Raw genomic sequence first — 20544 nt, 5'->3', positions numbered from 1 at the left:
GTGGGGCAAAGACCACTAGGCCTTTAAGAGATGGCACCTATTCCCTACACCCACAACATTTTAAAAAACGATTTAAAAAAACCACATATTAAAAGGGCATTAGATGTGAATTAGCCAAAAGCCTGGTTAAAAAGGTGCGGATTCGCCTGGCTCCTAAAGCTGTATAATGGTTTTTCTGACCATTGTATGCATTCTTTGATGGGAAGTGAGATGGGAACTCTGACTGAAGCTCTTTCCACATTCCACACACTGATAGGGTTTCTCCCCTGTATGAATTCTTTGATGGCAAGTGAGATTGGAGCTATCAGTGAAGCTCTTTCCACATTCCACACACTGATAGGGTTTCTCCCCTGTATGAATTCTGCGATGAGAAGTGAGAGAGGAGCTACATGTGAAGGTCTTTCCACATTCCACACACTGATAGGGTTTCTCCCCAGTATGAATTCTCTGATGGGAAGTGAGATTGGAACTCTTCCTGAAGTTCTTTCCACATTCCACACACTGATAGGGTTTCTCCCCTGTATGAATTATTTGATGGAAAGTGAGAGAGGAGCTCTGACTGAAGCTCTTTCCACATTCCACACACTGATAGGGTTTCTCCCCTGTATGAATTCTTTGATGGAAAGTAAGATTGGAACTCTTCCTGAAGTTCTTTCCACATTCCACACACTGATAGGGTTTCTCCCCTGTATGAATTCTTTGATGGGAAGTGAGATGGGAGCTCTGACTGAAGCTCTTTCCACATTCCACACACTGATAGGGTTTCTCCCCTGTATGAATTCTTTGATGGGAAGTGAGACTGTGGCTGTGAGTGAAGCTCTTTCCACATTCCACACACTGATAGGGTTTCTCCCCTGTATGAATTCTTTGATGGGAAGTGAGACTGTGGCTGTGAGTGAAGCTCTTTCCACATTCCACACACTGATAGGGTTTCTCCCCTGTATGAATTCTTTGATGGGAAGTGAGACTGTGGCTGTGAGTGAAACTCTTTCCACATTCCACACACTGATAGCGTTTCTCCCCTGTATGAATTCTTTGATGATTAGTGAGATCGGAGCTCTGACTGAAGCTCTTTCCACATTCCACACACTGATAGGGTTTCTCCCCTGTATGAATTCTTTGATGGGAAGTGAGATTGTGGCTGTGAGTGAAGCTCTTTCCACATTCCACACACTGATAGGGTTTCTCCCCTGTATGAATTCTTTGATGGGAAGTGAGATTGTGGCTGTGAGTGAAGCTCTTTCCACATTCCACGCACTGATAGGGTTTCTCCCCTGTATGAATTCTGCGATGGGAAGTGAGACTGTGGCTGTGAGTGAAGCTCTTTCCACATTCCACACACTGATAGGGTTTCTCCCCTGTATGAATTCTTTGATGGGAAGTGAGACTGTGGCTGTGAGTGAAACTCTTTCCACATTCCACACACTGATAGCGTTTCTCCCCTGTATGAATTCTTTGATGATTAGTGAGATCGGAGCTCTGACTGAAGCTCTTTCCACATTCCACACACTGATAGGGTTTCTCCCCTGTATGAATTCTTTGATGGGAAGTGAGATTGTGGCTGTGAGTGAAGCTCTTTCCACATTCCACACACTGATAGGGTTTCTCCCCTGTATGAATTCTTTGATGGGAAGTGAGATTGTGGCTGTGAGTGAAGCTCTTTCCACATTCCACGCACTGATAGGGTTTCTCCCCTGTATGAATTCTGCGATGGGAAGTGAGATGGGAACTCTTCCTGAAGTTCTTTCCACATTCCACACACTGATAGGGTTTCTCCCCTGTATGAATTATTTGATGGAAAGTGAGAGAGGAGCTTTCAGTGAAGCTCTTTCCACATTTGACACACTGATAGGGTTTCTCCCCTTTATGAATTCTCTGATGCTTAGTGAGACTGGCACTCTGACTGAAGCTCTTTCCACATTCCACACACTGATAGGGTTTCTCCCCTGTATGAATTCTCTGATGCTTAGTGAGATTGGCACTCTGACTGAAGCTCTTTCCACATTCCACACACTGATAGGGTTTTTCCCCTGTATGAATTCTTTGATGGGAAGTGAGATGGGAGCTATTCCTGAAGCTCTTTCCACATTCCACGCACTTATAGGGTTTCTCCCCTGTATGAATTCTGCGATGGGAAGTGAGATCGGAGCTCTTCCTGAAGCTTTTTCCACATTCCATGCACTGATAGAGTTTCTTTCCAATGAGACTTTGTTGATGGGAAGTGGAATGGGATCTCTGACTGCAGCTTTCTCCACACTCCAAATTTTTACGTGGCTTCTCCTCCCTGGGGATTTTATCGTGTTCACTTTTGCTCTCAATTTCCAATTCATCAGAATCTGCAATGGAGACAAAAAGAGATTAGAGCCTCAGGAAGAAATGGAGAAGAAATGAAACGAGTTGAGTGTGTGTTCATTACCTGTGTTGTTTGTCATTTTACCAACAAATTTATTATTAGATTCTGAAGAGTTGTTGAATGTTGTTTTGTCTGATATATAGTAGTGGTCAAAATTGTGGAAGGTTGAAGCTGACACTGAAGATGGCGTGGAAAGTTCACACCAGCCCAATCGTGGTAGAAAAAGGAATATTTTGAAGAAGATTGTTCAAAGAAAAAACTGTAAGTTACTGTTTATTGTGGGGGTGTTAGGTTCCCAGGTTTTATAGGGGGCACTGTTGAACTCTGTGAAAATATATGAGGTTGGTCCATAGATGTATTTTTTGAATTTCCAGGCAGATAGGACGATCCCACAGGGAGCCTTACCAAGAGAGGCCAATATCCCACAATTCTCCTCCATGACGTCCTTATGCAGAGCTCTCTGGTCAGGATCCAGCAACGCCCACTCCTCGTCCGTGAAACAAACAGCGACATCTTCAAAGCACACTGGACCCTAAAAGAAAAAGGGAAATGTCCTCCTCTGAGACAGCAGAAATATGATCTGCTACACAATCCTCTGTTGTTTCCTTCCTGTTAATTATTATTATTATTAATTTATTTATTTATTTATTTATTTATACCCCGCCCATCTGGCTGGGTTTTCCCAGCCACTCTGGGCGGCTTCCAAAAAACACTAAAATACAATAATCTCTTAAACATTAAAAGTGTCCCTAAACAGGGCTGCCTTTAGATGTCTTCTAAAAGTTTGGTAGTTATTTTTCTCTTTGACATCTGGTGGGAGGGCGTTCCACAGGGCGGGTGCCACTACCGAGAAGGCCCTCTGCCTGCTTCCCTGTAACTTGGCTTCTCGCAGCAAGGGAACCGCCAGAAGGCCCTCAGCACTAGATCTCACTGTCTGGGAAGAACGATGGAGGTGGAGACGCTCCTTCAGGTATACTGGACCGAGGCCGTTTAGGGCTTTCAAGGTCAGCAGAAACACTTTGAATTGTGCTCAGAAACGTTCTGGGAGCCAGTGTAGGCCTTTCAAGAACGGTGTTATATGGTCTTGGCGGCCGCTCCCAGTCACCAGTCTATTGCAGATGCAATAGAGGCGGCGAAGAAAGTCTTCTTTGCCATCGCTACCGCCACTTGGTAGGCTTGACATTGAGCTTTAACCAGTGTCCGCTTAGCTTCAGAATGAGTTATCCATCACCGGCGCTCTAGCCGTCTCAGCGATTGTTTCATTGCCCTCAGATCCGTGGAAAACCACAGGGCTGTCCGGGCTCCATGCAATCGAAGAGGGCGCTTCGGAGCCAAACAGTCAATAGCCCTGGTTAACTCCACATTCCAGCGGGCCACCAGGGAATCAGCTGAAAGGCCATCAACATGGGATAAAGCATCCCCTACCACTCTCTGGAAACCATTTGGAGCCATTAAGTGGCGGGGGCGGACCATCTGAATCGGTCCCACCTCCATGCAGAGGGGAAGGGTCGCGGAGAAGTCCAGTTGCACTAGGAAGTGATCCGACCATGGCACTGCAACCCCCCCTCCTCGCCAACAAGGCCTGGGTTGCTGTGCATAAAAGAAACCTGGTGGACAAGCAGCGGCAAGGACAGGCCCATCTGCTTCATCCAACCAAGTCTCTGTTACACATGCCAGGTCAAGTCCTCCATCCATGATCAAGTCATGGATGGCAGTGGTTTTATGAATCATTGACCTGGCATTGCAGAGCAGCACCTTCAGGTCATGTGGGTATCCCTTGCTGATTCTAGTATCCGTCCAGTCAGGACCAGACCCGGAGGCAGGGATAGTCCTCCAACAACGACTAAACCTGCCTCCTCTGTAATGACGTGGTCTGGTCTTAGCGTAACTCCTCCTCCTACCCGTGAGCACTGAGATCAGTTGTCCCAGTGCATCCCCCCCATGGAACATGCCCCAGCTATTTTGTGGGCTGGGACCCACTCCCCGGCAGCCCTGACCCCTCCCCTTAAGAACAAAATAAAACCCTTAAAAAAAAGAAAGAACAATACAAACAAAAAACTGTAAAAATTACAAACACATTAAAATCAAACAAATTCCCAAACCCAACCAAACATCCATCCCACCCCCCACAAAAAAAGTAATCAAAAGGGAAAAAAGAAAATTTTAAAAAGAACATTGCGCCGCTCCGAGTCCTCCTGGCCAGCAGCAGCAGCAACAACTGTCCTTGTGAGGCTTCAGGCCCCGCCCTGGGCCAGGTGGTGAGTGGCAGGAGCAGGGCCCTTGGGCACTCACGCAGGGGAGTTGTTTCAATAGGATTGCTTTGCTGCACATTTTATTTATGGATGCTTATTTTATTCTAAGTTTAAATTATGGGTATTCGTTTTTGTGCAAATAGGTTGTACTCCACCTTGTGTTATTCAAGTCATTCTGCCTAGGCAAGCATTCCAGTTTCCCTGTTGGAAGGATCCACTTTCTCCTCTCCTCCTGAGCTGTTCCCTCCTAAGAACTAGAGCCAAATTCGAGGGATTCATGGGGGCATGGAGAAGGGGAGGAAGTGGAGGCAGGCCCCATTTTGCAGCCGATGGGGCTGGTTAGGTGAATCCAGGCCGCTATTTGTTCTCATTTGTCCACTGCTTAGAAAACTATTTTTGCATTCAGTTATCAATCTAGAAATGAAATAAGCCTCTTTTGGATGGCCATCTGTCTTGGATGATCTAGCAGAGATTCCTGCATTGCAGGGGGTCTCCTGGCTCTGAGAGACAAGTAGGGAGGGTGGCTTCTGGCAAAAGGAGAGGGAGCCACCGGTGGTTCCTCCTTATCCTGACTCACCTCAACCTCTCAACCTTCCTCTCCCACTCGCCTCCTTCCTCTTCTGCCTCTGATTCTGCACTGCATTCTGCCACAGAGTCTCCCAGCTCACTAAGCTCTGTTTCCCCTTCAGCTTCTGACACCTCCTCTTCACAGACTTCTCCCTCTTCTCCCTCTGACCGCTCATCCTTCCTCCACCTCCACTCCTTCGGCTCTGAGCCGTCTTCCCTTCCTGGTTCCCCGGCTGCTTCCTCCCACCATTCCTCTGTGCCCAACCAGTAAATGACATTGCTCCATCCCTCAGCCTCTGTCCCCACAAGGCAGCTTCCCCTGACCTGATCTGGTTCCACAGCCGCTGCTTCCCTTCTGCCTCCATGAAAAAGCGGATCAGGAGGTCTTGCTGGCATCCTTCTGCCACCTGTAAGAGAAAAAAGGTAAGCAGGACACCAGAAGTGCCTGCTTCTCTCACAGGTGAAACAGGGCATCTCTAACTGCAGATGGGCCTTTAGAAATCCTTACCTGCTGAGAGCATTTATAGACGTTTGTGCCCATTTCATATGTTTGTTTGTGCAGAAATACATCTCCCCTCCTCTGGACCCTTGTTCCCAACGGTCTCCCACCAAAACAAGATGATAAGAACCCTCAGATGAGTTGGGAAACAAAGAGAATGAGACCAGTGGAGAAAACCCACCTTCCTCCTTACCCAGTGGCCTCTCTCTGGTGTCCAACGGAGGCCTCTCTGCCTCACAGGAATCCAGGTCCATTTCTGCAAAGAGATCCTTTCCCTGAAAAAGAAACAAGGATTCAAAACAGAGAATGGTGAGAAATACTAGAAAGAGAATGACAAAGACTTGAAGGGTGCTAGATCTCATTCCATGGATGCCTTCCCAGAAAAAGGATGGGCCATCAGCAGACCATTATGGGATGTTCTCTGTCCTGTTTGGAGCCCCTTGGGAGTATCCAGAGGAAAGTCTCTCTCACCTGCTTTCTCTCCTCTGCCTGACTCAGGAGGAAACCTTCAGCCAGGGCCACCGCCTGCGAACTGGTCTCCGCTCCACAGTCCCTCACCCAGCTCTCCATCTCCAGGGGAAGGACAGCCAGGAACTGCTCCAAGATCACCAGGTCCAGCATCTCAGCTTTCGTGTGCCTTTCTGGCTTCAGCCACTGATGGTCAAGGTGGTGGAGTCGGCTGCAAACCTCTCGGGGTCCTTTGGCCTCCTGGCAGCAGAACTGCCTCAACTGCTGGCTCTGCACCTCTGAGCAGAGGGTGTCCTCCTCAACCAGGATCTTCTGCACAGTGTTTTCCCATAACCCCCCACTGCTCCCAGTTTCGTTGGCATGGCCTCTTCCAGGGCCAGCTGAGTCTCGCACATCCATCTGTGCTCTCAGGAATCCTCTGAGAGATCAGAAGGAACCCTTTGGTCTTCTGCCAAGTTCTGTCCGTCTAAATGAGAAGCTCTAGCAAATCCTACAAAGCAAATACATTGTTCTGTTACAGAATTTGTATGACAGGGGAAAAAATGGTTCCCCGAGCAAGCATGGATGAGTCTTGCTGGGAACCAGGGCTGGACTTTACCGCATCCCAGACCATGAGATATCTTTTTGAAAAGAAAGAGCAGGAGGAGGAGAAGAAATAAGTCTCTAGCCTTCAAGCATTGCAGAATGTGGAGGCAACTGAAGGGATTTCTGTGAGATTAATCAACCTGGTTTCTGCTGCCTTCTAGATAATGCCTGAAGTCAGAAGTGACTGACAAGGGAGTCATTTGTATCTTGTGAAAAATGGATGCTTGGTTCTAGTGAGGGTCCTCACTCGGGGGTCCTCAGGAGTTGCTCCTCACCCCCACCCCCACCCCCACCCCACCTCCACTCCCTGCTTCTGTCTCCTTTTCTGCAAACTCTGCCGCTGTCCAGACAGATTCGTGGGGTGAGGTCTCTTTTTCTCTCTTCTGAGGGCCAGGAATGTATCTGGCCAACCCCCAGAGGGCCAAATGGGTGGGGCCAAAGACATCTCCCTTGATTTTTTGTTGTTCTGTTAGATAGCTTAACACAAACTAGTTTGCAATGCAGCAGCCAGGCTATGGCCTGGGGTCCCTCTCTTTATTCCTGGTCTCTCTTTCCTACTTTTCCTTCCTTCCTGTCCGTTGTTTTTTTTGGGGGGGGGGCTAGTCCACCTCCTGTTCAACTTTGGAAAACCATTTGCAGATGTTCCCTCTGTTGTGCAATGAGGCTGAGCGATGTCACACAGAGTTAAAGTCCCAGGGACTCCTTTCTTTAAAGAAGGGAGATTTCGTGGGAGTCAGGGATCCTCTGATCTGCAGGAAGGAGAGAGTTGCAGACCTGGCCCCTCCCTGGCAGGACCCTCTCCTCCCTGACTTGGGGTCCCCCCCCCTCTTCCCGGCACGCGCTCTCTCCTTCCCTGACCTTCCTCCTGGGGAGTCTGGCAAAAAGCTCTGGCTCTCAGCCCCGGGGCTCCTTCCTCCTCTGGGTAGCAGGAGCATATGGGGGGGTCTTTGCACCCCTGACCCTCTCCTCCCTGACTTGCCCCCCCCCCGCAGGAGCAGATCAGGCCCCCCCCCGCCTCCTCCCCTGCGGCAGCCCTGGGACCCCCACCAGATCCCAGAGAGAGAGGAGACTCACCAGATCCCAGAGAGAGAGGAGACTCACCAGATCCCAGGAGGGGGCAGCGAGGCAGCCCTTGCAGGAGAGACACCCAAGCAGGGAAGGACTGGGGAGGGAGGGGCCTTGGCTCGGGAGGACCTGCCCCCCCTTCCTGTCCTCTCTAGGAAGGCAGCTCACTTCCCTTTAACCCTTGCAGTGCCGATTCCCCCAGCTCAGACCTTCCTCCCTTTGCACAACCTGACCGACACGCTGCGCCCCTGAACAGATCCCGGCTAGCGAAGGGTCTCTCAATTCGGCTTGAATTTCTGGAGCGCAGAAAGTGGGGGGAGTGGAGGTCCAGAGACGGGGAGCAACTGGGGCGGAGCCTGGAGCCTGTGCAACTGCCTCCCCCCCCCATCCGCTCCCTCCACCCTCCACTTTCCCTCCTGGCTGGACCAGAGCAGCTTCTCTTCCGGGGCCCCCCCTCTCCCCCCCCACACCCATAGATGGATTGGCATATTTATGGATCCGTTTTAAAGCCAATTTTTTGGGCAGGCGCCTATGCGCCTGGTCCACCTCCACCACCTCTCTTGCTGGATACGGCCCTGATCCCTGGGTCATCCAGTCCCACCCCCAGCAATGCAGGAATCTCAGCTGAAGCATCCATGGCAGATGGCCGTCCGATCTCTGCTTAGAAACCTCCAAGGAAGGAGAGTCCACCGCCTCCCAAGGGAGACCTTTCCCCTGCCCAACTGCTCTTAGATGTCCCTCAAGGCAGCGGGTCCTGAGTTCTAGCCCTGCTGAAACAATCGCACTGGCTGCCAAGGAGGAACCCAGCAAAGTTCAACATAAATAAATCCTATTCTCATCATAAATGAGTAATACTTTCTTATGCACGCAACAAAAGTATGCCATTTCCCTTTCCAGAAATGCTCAATTGCTAATTCAATGGACTGAAAATGGATGGTTGTTGTTATGATGTTTAGGGAAGCTTTTAATATTTGATGGACTATTGCATTTTAATATTTTGTTGGAAGCTGCCCAGAGTGGCTGGGGAACCCAGCCAGATGGGTGGGGTATAAATTATTATTATTATTATTATTATTAATCAGGTGAGTGTTCTCCTTTCAAAAGAGGCAGGTGGAATCTCCACGGTTGCTAATAGTATAACGTTGAAAGTGCAGGGAAATATGGGGAGCCCTAGAGTATCTGCTTGGCATGCAGAATGTCCCAGGGTCAACCCCTGACATCTCCTGCCAGGGCTGGACAAAATCCCTGCCAGAAACTCTGGGGAGCTGCTGCCAGTCAGTGTAGACTAGGGGCCCTCAAACTATGTCCCGCGGGCCGAATCCAGCCCTCCAGGGTCGTGAATCTGGCCTGCACGACCATTTCAGAACCCGCCAAGTGTTCGAGGTTGAAAGCATCTCGCCACCCGCTCAGTCAGTCCCTGCGCCGTGCTGAGGTATAACACCGGTCTTGAAAGACCTACATTGGCTCCCACTACGTTTCTGAGCACAATTCAAAGTGTTGGTGCTGACCTTTAAAGCCCTAAACGGCCTCGGCCCAGCATACCCAAAAGAGCGTCTCCACCCCCATTGTTCTGCCCGGACGCTGAGGTCCAGCTCCAAGGGCCTTTAGGCGGTTCCCTCATTGCGAGAAGCAAAGCTACAGGGAACCAGGCAGAGGGCCTTCTCGGTAGTGGCCCCCGCCCTGTGGAACGCCCTCCCATCAGATGTCAAAGCGATAAACAACTACCTGACATTCAGAAGACATCTTAAGGCAGCCCTGTTCAGGGAGGTTTTTAATGTGTGACATTTTTGTGTATTTTTGGTTGCTGTGGAAGCCGCTTAGAGTGGCTGGGGAAACCCAGCCAGATGGCCGGGGTACAAATAAATTATTATTATTATTATTATTATTATTATTATTATTATTATTAGTTGTTGTTGTTGTTGTTGTTGTTGTTGTTGTTGTTCTTTAGTCGTTTAGTTGTGTCCGACTCTTTGTGACCCCATGGACCAGAGCACGCCAGGCACTCCTGTCTTCCACTGCCTCCCGCAGTTTGGTCATTGTTAGACTACATGGACTACAACATTATTATGATGGGAGATATGAATGGAGTGGTATCTACAAATATGGACAAGTCGCAGAGACAGATTGTAACTAAAGATGGCAGACTACCAAAAACCTTTTTTGAACTGACTGACAATATGGACTTGATTGATATTTGGAGAACTAAAAACCCCTTAGGAAGAGAGGGAACATTGAAAAAGGTCTTTAAATATACCTTCTTGAAGAAACCAGAGGCCTTTCTCCTGGGCATAGTCGGCCAATTGGTGCTAAAGAAGGATAGAACTTTCTTCATGTATGCAACAACAGCAGCAAGAATACTTATTGCAAAGTACTGGAAGACACAAGAACTACCCACCTTGGAAGAATGGCAGATGAAGGTGATGGACTATATGGAACTGGCGGAAATGACTGGCAAAATCCGAGACCAGGGGGAAGAGTTGGTGGAAGAAGATTGGAAGAAATTTAAAGACTATTTGCAGAAACACTGTAAAATTAATGAATGTTAAAACGATGTTGGATTGAAAATAAGTGGTATTGGTAATAAGATTAATAAGAATATGCAAATATGGATTGATAATGGATGAAAATGCATAGTTATAATAGGTTAAGATACAGAGTAAAGATAAATGAAAGAGGGTAAGGATTTGCTGAAATGATTTTTTAAATGGGAATACAAAAAGGGGAGGTGTGAGGAGGTCAAGGAAACAAGCTAATGAGTTTAAAGTAACAAAAATGGATTTGTTTTTAATTCTTTTTTATCTATTCATTTTTTGTATTTTTCTTTTTCTTTTTTCTTTTTTATGTATCTTTTTCTTTTTATATGTCTTTTTTGTATTTTGTAAACCTATGTTTTTGTAAAATCTTAATAAAATATTTTATAAAAAAAAAGAAACTCTCTTTTATTTTCATTTGGTATGCTTATCATTAGAATATCAAATAGGAAGGCTTTGGTTTTCTTTAAAATAAATAGCATTTCTTTTATTTTATTTTCCCTTTGGGGACATGTCCACCACATGTGGAATAAGGTTCCCTCATTTTGTCTGCATCTCCAACACTTATTGCTGATATTTATTTATTTTGACTGATTTGGATGGGGTCAGGTACCATCTAAAAATCAAATAGCATGTGGTGAATTTTAAGTCTTTTCCCATAATTTCCCTCATTTTTCATCTTCATTGGATATCCACAATCGTGTGTCCATTTCACCATCACCTCCTTCACCTCCTAGTCCTTAAGGTTCCAGTCCAGTAACAATCTGTGTGGTTCTGATAATATCTTTGTATTATTTAATAATATATATTTTTTTAAAAAAATCCGCTGTTGTTCTGTCAAGTCCATTTATTTTTTATCTGGAAAAAATTGTTTAACTGGTAATCTTTCTTTTTTCCTTTTGTTTTCCTTTTATATTTTTACTTTTTTGTAATTTTAGCATATAATAACAGTAGTAATTATATGGAAATGGGATAATAGTATTGAAATGAATAAAATGCTTAACTCGCCAAGATTTTTATTGTTTGCAACTTCCCAAGAGAACTGAAGGAGATTCTCCCCCTTTTGGCTTTTATCTCTTCCCTTTATAACTGTCTCTTCAAGTCCCAACAGTCCTGCCCCACCCTCCCGCTTACAGGATATCCCTTCTACAGATGTCAGCGCAGACCCAGTGATGGAAAACCCTCTGCCCAATTCCTCGTGACCACAAGACTATTTATTACCTGCAGCAGCAACAACAAAAGCCACCAGAGTGGCCACAGCTATCTCTTTCCAAAGTCTATGACAGGGAGGGGGCTGACAGCCTTTTCTGTGATGTGGGTATGATGTATCTGGGGGTGGTCTTGGACTCCAGGGCGGGCAATTAAAAATGTCTATATAAGGGCTTTCATGCATGGCTCGGGGTCCTCCTCCTCTCCCCTGCGTGTGGGGGAGCACCCTGTTGCTAGTATGTCACATGCCCCTGTTTACTTTCCTAGGCTTGGGAAGTGTAAGAACAGAAGTCAGCCTTATCTCTTCCGCTCTGCTGTGCTTTTGCACTGTTCTTTGTCTCCCTGTCTGTTGCTGAAGAAGAGAGAGGATGCCATTATGATCCGTTTGGTCTCGTCTGCAAATGTGATGAGCATCCCCTCAGTTCCTTCATCCATGTCATTTATCAAGACGTTGAACAACAACAGGCCCAGGACAGAACCCTGCAGCACCCCTCTGGTCACTTTTCCCCAGGATGAGGAGGAACCATGAAGGAGTCCTCTTTGGGTTGGGTCAGTCAAATCCACCTAACAGTTACCTCATTCAGTCACACTTTACCAGCTTCCTCTGTCAGGAGAACCTGAGCTTACAGGGTTAAACAGCTCAACTTCCACAATATCAGCAGAGTAACATTCCCTTTTATTTTAAATTTGCAGCGTCTGCGTTTGCTCAGGCTCGCTAAAGCCTCTATAATAACTGTTCTGGTATTTTCCCCTTATTCCCTCATAAAATAGAAGAGACGACACAGTCTTTTACAAAAATATAAAAAGAGTTTACTCACATTCTGTTCACAATCAGATCCCAGAAGGCGGACTTAGCTTAATGAAGTAACATACACTTGGAGTCTATCTCTTAAGAAGACAGTCCCTTTTTCCTCTCTTGGCTGGAAGCCAAGAGGGCATCTCTGGCTTAGTAGATGTTGTGTCTTCGATGTATGTGGTGAAAGAGAGAGAGAGATGGCTGCCCTGCCCTGTGCTTTTGTCATTACCTGCACAGGTGAGGCCACACCCACCTCTAGTCACATGCAGAGGAAGTCTGTCCCAGCCCAGAAGGAAACAGGAAGTTTACCTGCTGGGTGGACAAACATCCCTCCCCATGTGTAAACATGTTCACTCCAGGAATGTTGTACTTGACTGCTCTTGTGTTTCACAGCATGCATGTCATTAGAATGGCAATGCCTATAATGGAAGCAACTTTTTAAAAAACTAATATTTTGAGCCCGTAGTTCAATTTCCCAGCAGCTCCCCTTGCCCCAGAGACACTTCTAGCATTCCATCTCCTCTACCTGTGGCATTGTTCAGCAGTGGGGAAAGTGACCTCTTCACACCGGAGGTCCATTTGGTATGGCCCTTTCCAGGTTTTTTCCTACCCCTTGTGTTTGTCTTTCATTTGTTCTCCTGTGTGTGTTGTCAGTAGAAGCCACAATTCTGTGGGTACTCTAGGTGGTGCAGAAAGCACCTAGAAGCTGACTAGAGGTTGAAGTGCCGATCAAACTTCAGTTTTGCGCTCTATTAATTCCAATTAGCAGTACTGGGGGTGGTTCACATTCTGGGGGTCCAGCAGAGGGTGTCACAGGGCCAGCCTACTTTCCCTTTAAAGCAAACTTGGGTCTCCAGCTGTTTTTGGACTAGAACTCCCATCATCCCTAGCTAGCAGGACCAGTGGGAAGGGATGATGGGAACTGTAGTCCAGGAGCTGCTGGGGACCCAAGTGTGGGAAAGCCTGCTTCAAAGCAACTTTTCTATTTTGCCCGCAAAGATGGGACCCGTCCATGTTTGTATCTTCTTGTATTTTGTTTTCTTCATGACCTTTGTGTGTTTATTTTTTTTATTTTTTAAGAGGGTAAATTGAAAGAGAAATTGTATGGCAAGTTGCAGAAGCATAAAAGGTTGTGTTTGAAAAAAACACACCAAAAACTGGGGGGTGGCATCCTTAAATATTTTATTGGGGGTGGGGCAAAGACCACTAGGCCTTTAAGAGATGGCACCTATTCCCTACACCCACAGGTCTCAGGACAGTTACAACATTTTAAAAAACGATTTAAAAAAACCACATATTAAAAGGGCATTAGATGTGAATTAGCCAAAAGCCTGGTTAAAAAGGTGCGGATTCGCCTGGCTCCTAAAGCTGTATAATGGTTTTTCTGACCATTGTATGGATTCTTTGATGGGAAGTGAGATGGGGATGTCGGATTTCAAGCCAGCAGAGCCTCCAGCTCTTAGGAATTTGGCCACCCTCCAGGTGCCTGGCTTGAATCCTTGTTGACCTCCCCTGCCAGTGTCTGCCGGCAAGACCAAGGGAGGTCTCTTCGGCGATCCTTTTCAAACGTGAAAAGAACACACCACTCCTCCTCCTCCCATCTCCAGGGGGGGGAATGAGACAGACAGAAATATATCTACATGTCTTTATTCCTGTCTTTCAGCAGTACAGAGAAAACATGTCTGTACCCTCTGATTCCAACTGCAGAGAGAGAATAAACTCCACCCATGTACTTTCAGTACAGGGTCATGTGTCACTCTGAGCTAACATCCGGTGCTCAGAGCTCTGAACAGACTGTCCCTGGTTCCCACGGTACAATCCAATAACATCAGTTTCCTGTTTACCATTCCAGCCACCTGGAGCTCGCTTCTGCATTGCTGCTTTTTCGTAACATCCTCCCCCAAAAGAATCAATGCGTGTTGCGGCAAACAAAGCGTGATCCAGAGAAGAAAACAAACAGTTGTTATACACATAACACTCCCCTGTTGTTTCAGTTCCACCCTTGGAACTCCCCGCCACTGGTTTCCCCAGTGTACCTCTCTGGTTGTCTGGTTTCCAAGGAATGAGTGCATCTGCATTACCTTGGCTAGCAACTCTCTGTTGTGTCTTTGTCTCTGACTTAGACACAGCTCCAACCTGTTCTCGGTTGTTTACAACAGCAACACACGCAACAGCTAAGTTAGCAAACTCTTTTGAGTACCTCTTGGGTGGTTGACCCTTTGTAACTCTCTCAGACCTACGTATGAGGTGCTGATCCTCTCTGCTCACTGGTCCAGTCTCAGGACTCTTTGGAGAACCAGTTCCAATGGTAAACAGTGGTTCATCCTTCAGTTGTGAAGGCCTATCCATTGTGTGAGACTTCCTCTCAATGACTGTGACAACTGAGCTCTCCGAGCTATCAGTGTCATCACTTTCAGTACAGCTGTAATCAGTAAAATCATCATCATCTGAATCTTCCTCAGTGGGAAATGTGTGTACTATTTCTCTCTCCTGTTCAGGAGCACTCTCTAGAAATTTTGTGAGAATCACCTGACCAGATTCAGACAAAATTACTCTGTAGAGACCCTTTTCGTACCCCACAAAAATGCCTCTGGCATTCTTTACTCCACCTGGAGCTTCTGTTCTCACATGAGACCCAAAAACCTTGAAATGGGCAACAGAAGGTTTTCTGTGGAACAGTTTCTCAAAAGGAGAACTTCCCACCTCTTTTGAAACCTTTCTCACTTTCGTATAACAGTACGACATCAGAGACTCGGCCCAGTACTCATGTGGCAGATGTGAACTAAGCAATTGCGCTTCCATCCCCTTTTGCAATTCTCTGTTCACCCGTACACAGACACCCCTGTTCCACGCTTCCGCTGAAACAGCAATCTTGTGTCTGATCCCCTTCTTCTGCAGGAACCTTTGGAAATCCTCTAAAAGAAAAATCTGCTTCTCATCTGTGAATAGACAATCAATGTTAGCATCATGCATACTCTTAACTTTGTCACAAAGCTCCTGAAACCTCTCCAAGGCTTCCTGTGGCTTTCTCAACACATAAACCCAGACATAGTTAGAGAAATGATCCACACACACACGATAAAATCTTGCATTGCCTCTAGATGGTTCTAGAGGACCAATCACATCAGCATACACCCGCTGAAATGCTCTGTTGACTCCGGTCTTCTTCTTGCTCACACCTGCAAGAGAAACTAGGTTAGACACAGATGAATTACATTCCATGTAATCACTTTGTGCAAAAGTCAACAAATATAGTCCATCCTTCTCTCTGGCCGAAAGAAATAACTCTCCATCTTTGTAGATCTTGCAGCTCTCAGCATCGTAGGACAGTCTCAGTTTGCAATCTGCGAAACACTCAGCAGATTGAACTTCAATTCAGGAACCAAGTAAACATTGTTTATTGTCAAGTTCAGACTCTTAAGATAGACAGTCCCCACGCCGGCCGCTTCCAGCTCCTGACCGTTGGCCTGTTTCACAGCGAAGCTTTGCTTCTTAAACGATGAAAAGAGTTCTTTGTGTGGAGACATATGAACTGTCGCTCCCGTGTCAATAACAAACGAGTTCCCAACACCTGGCGTGGTTCTCTTCGCCATCAAAGCTTTTCCAGGTTTCACCGAAGTCTTGGTATGACCTTTGCCTGACGCCTCAGGCTTTGCTGAGCGGCTCTTCGCTCCTTTTGGCTGACGTGGCTTCTTACAGTTCCGCTGAAGATGCCCAGCCTGTCCACAATTGTAACATCGGACAGCGTTCAAAGCTAGAGCTTTTTCTCCAGTAGCTTCATCTGCGGGGGAATTAGAACTCCGTTCCTCCCTCCCCCTGTCCTTTTCTTCCAGTGCAGCAAGTCTGTCATGTTCATTCAACACGACGGCAGTCACCCTTTCCGCGGTCAAATCTTGAGCCGGGACGGAACCAAGCTGACTGGCAACCGTTTTGTAAGTCCGATTTAGGCTGTTGATCATCATGAAGCAAAACACTTCCTCCTGCAGACGGAAATTGCGTTCCACCATCTGCTGGCGCAGATATTTCATCTCCGTCAGGTGCGCTTGAACATCTCCATCAGGCGCAAGCCTCAGATTGGTCAGCTTCTCAAAATACAGCAACGCTGAAGAACCAGCATCCCTCTGATGTGTTCTACGCAGCATTTCCCAAATTTCCCGTGCATATTCCAAACCCTGAATATGCACCAATTGGTCATCTGACACACACAGAATTATAGCCGTTCTGGCTTTCAGATTCTGTGACTCCCAACCTCGGGTTGGTGCTGCTGGGATGGGGTTCTCAATCACATCAAAGACCCTCTGATTCTGCAGCAGGGCCTTCATCTTTATAGACCAAGATGAATAATTGTCATTTGTCAAGGGAGGGGGATAGGGCAACCCTCCCGCCTTCTTAGAATCCATTTTGAATTCAAGTCTGTGCTTTCTCTCTCAAGCCAGTAAACTCCAAAAGTCTTTATGCTTGTTTACTGCTTTCACTGGCAGGCAAACCTTTGGGCTTATTTTCAAAACCCTTGCACAGCTGCGCAGATATCAAAACACTTTCGACTTCCCAGGCTCTTTTTAGCCATTCAGTAACTTTACAAGTGCTGGCAGACGTTGCCTAGCAACCTGCTCAAGACGGGATTCCTTATCTCACCACAGGAATTCCTGGTATGCAAGCCTGCTCTCAGAGCTTGTTTCATGAACAGAGAATCAAACCTTTCTGTTCACTCTCAATAGCCCGAAATGCAGCATACCTTTGAGCATACACTCCTCTCGGTGTCCAGCTGTCTGTTCTGTTCAGCTTCTGGCTGCAGGCAGACGCATTTCTTTATCTCCTTAGGTGCAGAGGATGGCAACGATTCATCGACCTCTCACCTCTCAAGCAGATTTTCATAGATCAGATATCCATCGGTCTGCTACCAGATGTCGGATTTCAAGCCAGCAGAGCCTCTAGCTCTTAGGAATTTGGCCACCCTCCAGGTGCCCGGCTTGAATCCTTGTTGACCTCCCCTGCCAGCGTCTGCCGGCAAGACCAAGGGAGGTCTCTTCGGCGATCCTTTTCAAACGTGAAAAGAACACACCACTCCTCCCCCTCCCATCTCCAGGGGGGGGGGGAATGAGACAGACAGAAATATATCTACATGTCTTTATTCCTGTCTTTCAGCAGTACAGAGAAAACATGTCTGTACCCTCTGATTCCAACTGCAGAGAGAGAATAAACTCCACCCATGTACTTTCAGTACAGGGTCATGTGTCACTCTGAGCTAACATCCGGTGCTCAGAGCTCTGAACAGACTGTCCCTGGTTCCCACGGTACAATCCAATAACATCAGTTTCCTGTTTACCATTCCAGCCACCTGGAGCTCGCTTCTGCATTGCTGCTTTTTCGTAACAGGGAACTCTGACTGAAGCTCTTTCCACATTCCACACACTAATAGGGTTTCTCCCCTGTATGAATTCTTTTATGGTAAGTGAGATTGGAGCTATCAGTGAAGCTCTTTCCACATTCCACACACTGATAGGGTTTCTCCCCTGTATGAATTCTTTGATGCTTAGTGAGAGAGGAGCTCTGACTGAAGCTCTTTCCACATTCCATGCACTGATAGGGTTTCTCCCCTGTATGAATTCTCTGATGGGAAGTGAGATTGGAACTCTTCCTGAAGTTCTTTCCACATTCCACACACTGATAGGGTTTCTCCCCTGTATGAATTCTTTGATGGAAAGTGAGAGAGGAGCTCTGACTGAAGCTCTTTCCACATTCCACACACTGATAGGGTTTCTCCCCTGTATGAATTCTTTGATGGAAAGTAAGATTGGCACTCTGACTGAAGCTCTTTCCACATTCCACACACTGATAGGGTTTCTCCCCTGTATGAATTCTTTGATGGGAAGTGAGATTGTGGCTGTGAGTGAAGCTCTTTCCACATTCCATGCACTGATAGGGTTTCTCCCCTGTATGAATTCTTTGATGGGAAGTGAGAGAGCAGCTCTTCCTGTAGCTCTTTCCACATTCCACACACTGATACGGTTTTTCCCCTGTATGAATTCTTTGATGGGAAGTGAGACTGTGGCTGTGAGTGAAACTCTTTCCACATTCCACACACTGATAGGGTTTCTCCCCTGTATGAATTCTTTGATGATTAGTGAGATCGGAGCTCTGACTGAAGCTCTTTCCACATTCCACGCACTGATAGGGTTTCTCCCCTGTATGAATTCTCTGATGCTTAGTGAGAGAGGAGCTCTGACTGAAGCTCTTTCCACATTCCACGCACTGATAGGGTTTCTCCCCTGTATGAATTCTTTGATGCTTAGTGAGAGAGGAGCTCTGACTGAAGCTCTTTCCACATTCCACGCACTGATAGGGTTTCTCCCCTGTATGAATTCTCTGATGCTTAGTGAGATGGGAACTCTTCCTGAAGTTCTTTCCACATTCCACACACTGATAGGGTTTCTCCCCTGTATGAATTATTTGATGGGAAGTGAGAGAGGAGCTTTCAGTGAAGCTCTTTCCACATTCCACACACTGATAGGGTTTCTCCCCTGTATGAATTCTCTGATGCTTAGTGAGATTGGCACTCTGACTGAAGCTCTTTCCACATTCCACACACTGATAGGGTTTTTCCCCTGTATGAATTCTTTGATGGGAAGTGAGATGGGAGCTATTCCTGAAGCTCTTTCCACATTCCACGCACTTATAGGGTTTCTCCCCTGTATGAATTCTGCGATGGGAAGTGAGATCGGAGCTCTTCCTGAAGCTTTTTCCACATTCCATGCACTGATAGAGTTTCTTTCCAATGAGACTTTGTTGATGGGAAGTGGAATGGGATCTCTGACTGCAGCTTTCTCCACACTCCAAATTTTTACGTGGCTTCTCCTCCCTGGGGATTTTATCGTGTTCACTTTTGCTCTCAATTTCCAATTCATCAGAATCTGCAATGGAGACAAAAAGAGATTAGAGCCTCAGGAAGAAATGGAGAAGAAATGAAACGAGTTGAGTGTGTGTTCATTACCTGTGTTGTTTGTCATTTTACCAACAAATTTATTATTAGATTCTGAAGAGTTGTTGAATGTTGTTTTGTCTGATATATAGTAGTGGTCAAAATTGTGGAAGGTTGAAGCTGACACTGAAGATGGCGTGGAAAGTTCACACCAGCCCAATCGTGGTAGAAAAAGGAATATTTTGAAGAAGATTGTTCAAAGAAAAAACTGTAAGTTACTGTTTATTGTGGGGGTGTTAGGTTCCCAGGTTTTATAGGGGGCACTGTTGAACTCTGTGAAAATATATGAGGTTGGTCCATAGATGTATTTTTTGAATTTCCAGGCAGATAGGACGATCCCACAGGGAGCCTTACCAAGAGAGGCCAATATCCCACAATTCTCCTCCATGACGTCCTTATGCAGAGCTCTCTGGTCAGGATCCAGCAACGCCCACTCCTCGTCCGTGAAACAAACAGCGACATCTTCAAAGCACACTGGACCCTAAAAGAAAAAGGGAAATGTCCTCCTCTGAGACAGCAGAAATATGATCTGCTACACAATCCTCTGTTGTTTCCTTCCTGTTAATTATTATTATTATTATTATTTATTTATTTATTTATTTATTTATTTATACCCCGCCCATCTGGCTGGGTTTTCCCAGCCACTCTGGGCGGCTTCCAAAAAACACTAAAATACAATAATCTCTTAAACATTAAAAGTGTCCCTAAACAGGGCTGCCTTTAGATGTCTTCTAAAAGTTTGGTAGTTATTTTTCTCTTTGACATCTGGTGGGAGGGCGTTCCACAGGGCGGGTGCCACTACCGAGAAGGCCCTCTGCCTGCTTCCCTGTAACTTGGCTTCTCGCAGCAAGGGAACCGCCAGAAGGCCCTCAGCACTAGATCTCACTGTCTGGGAAGAACGATGGAGGTGGAGACGCTCCTTCAGGTATACTGGACCGAGGCCGTTTAGGGCTTTCAAGGTCAGCAGAAACACTTTGAATTGTGCTCAGAAACGTTCTGGGAGCCAGTGTAGGCCTTTCAAGAACGGTGTTATATGGTCTTGGCGGCCGCTCCCAGTCACCAGTCTATTGCAGATGCAATAGAGGCGGCGAAGAAAGTCTTCTTTGCCATCGCTACCGCCACTTGGTAGGCTTGACATTGAGCTTTAACCAGTGTCCGCTTAGCTTCAGAATGAGTTATCCATCACCGGCGCTCTAGCCGTCTCAGCGATTGTTTCATTGCCCTCAGATCCGTGGAAAAC

The 20544-nt window shown here is 46.7% G+C and overlaps 2 protein-coding genes and 1 pseudogene across 6 annotated transcripts in view; 2 read left to right on the top strand and 1 right to left on the bottom strand.

Annotated features, from left to right (window-relative positions):
• Window positions 1-20544, top strand: part of LOC128412024 (zinc finger protein 420-like) — a 278283-nt gene that overhangs the window by 49468 nt on the left and 208271 nt on the right. The gene's annotated exons all lie outside the window — the stretch shown is intronic.
• Window positions 1-20544, top strand: part of LOC128412027 (zinc finger protein 420-like) — a 180203-nt gene that overhangs the window by 49465 nt on the left and 110194 nt on the right. The gene's annotated exons all lie outside the window — the stretch shown is intronic.
• Window positions 119-19114, bottom strand: LOC128412175 (zinc finger protein 208-like; annotated as a pseudogene).

Source organism: Podarcis raffonei, chromosome 4 (genome assembly GCF_027172205.1).
Source record: "Podarcis raffonei isolate rPodRaf1 chromosome 4, rPodRaf1.pri, whole genome shotgun sequence".
Taxonomy (NCBI): Eukaryota; Metazoa; Chordata; class Lepidosauria; order Squamata; family Lacertidae; genus Podarcis; species Podarcis raffonei.
The sequence above is the reverse complement of the archived record's forward strand: the minus strand, read 5'-3'. Positions and strand labels throughout refer to the sequence as shown.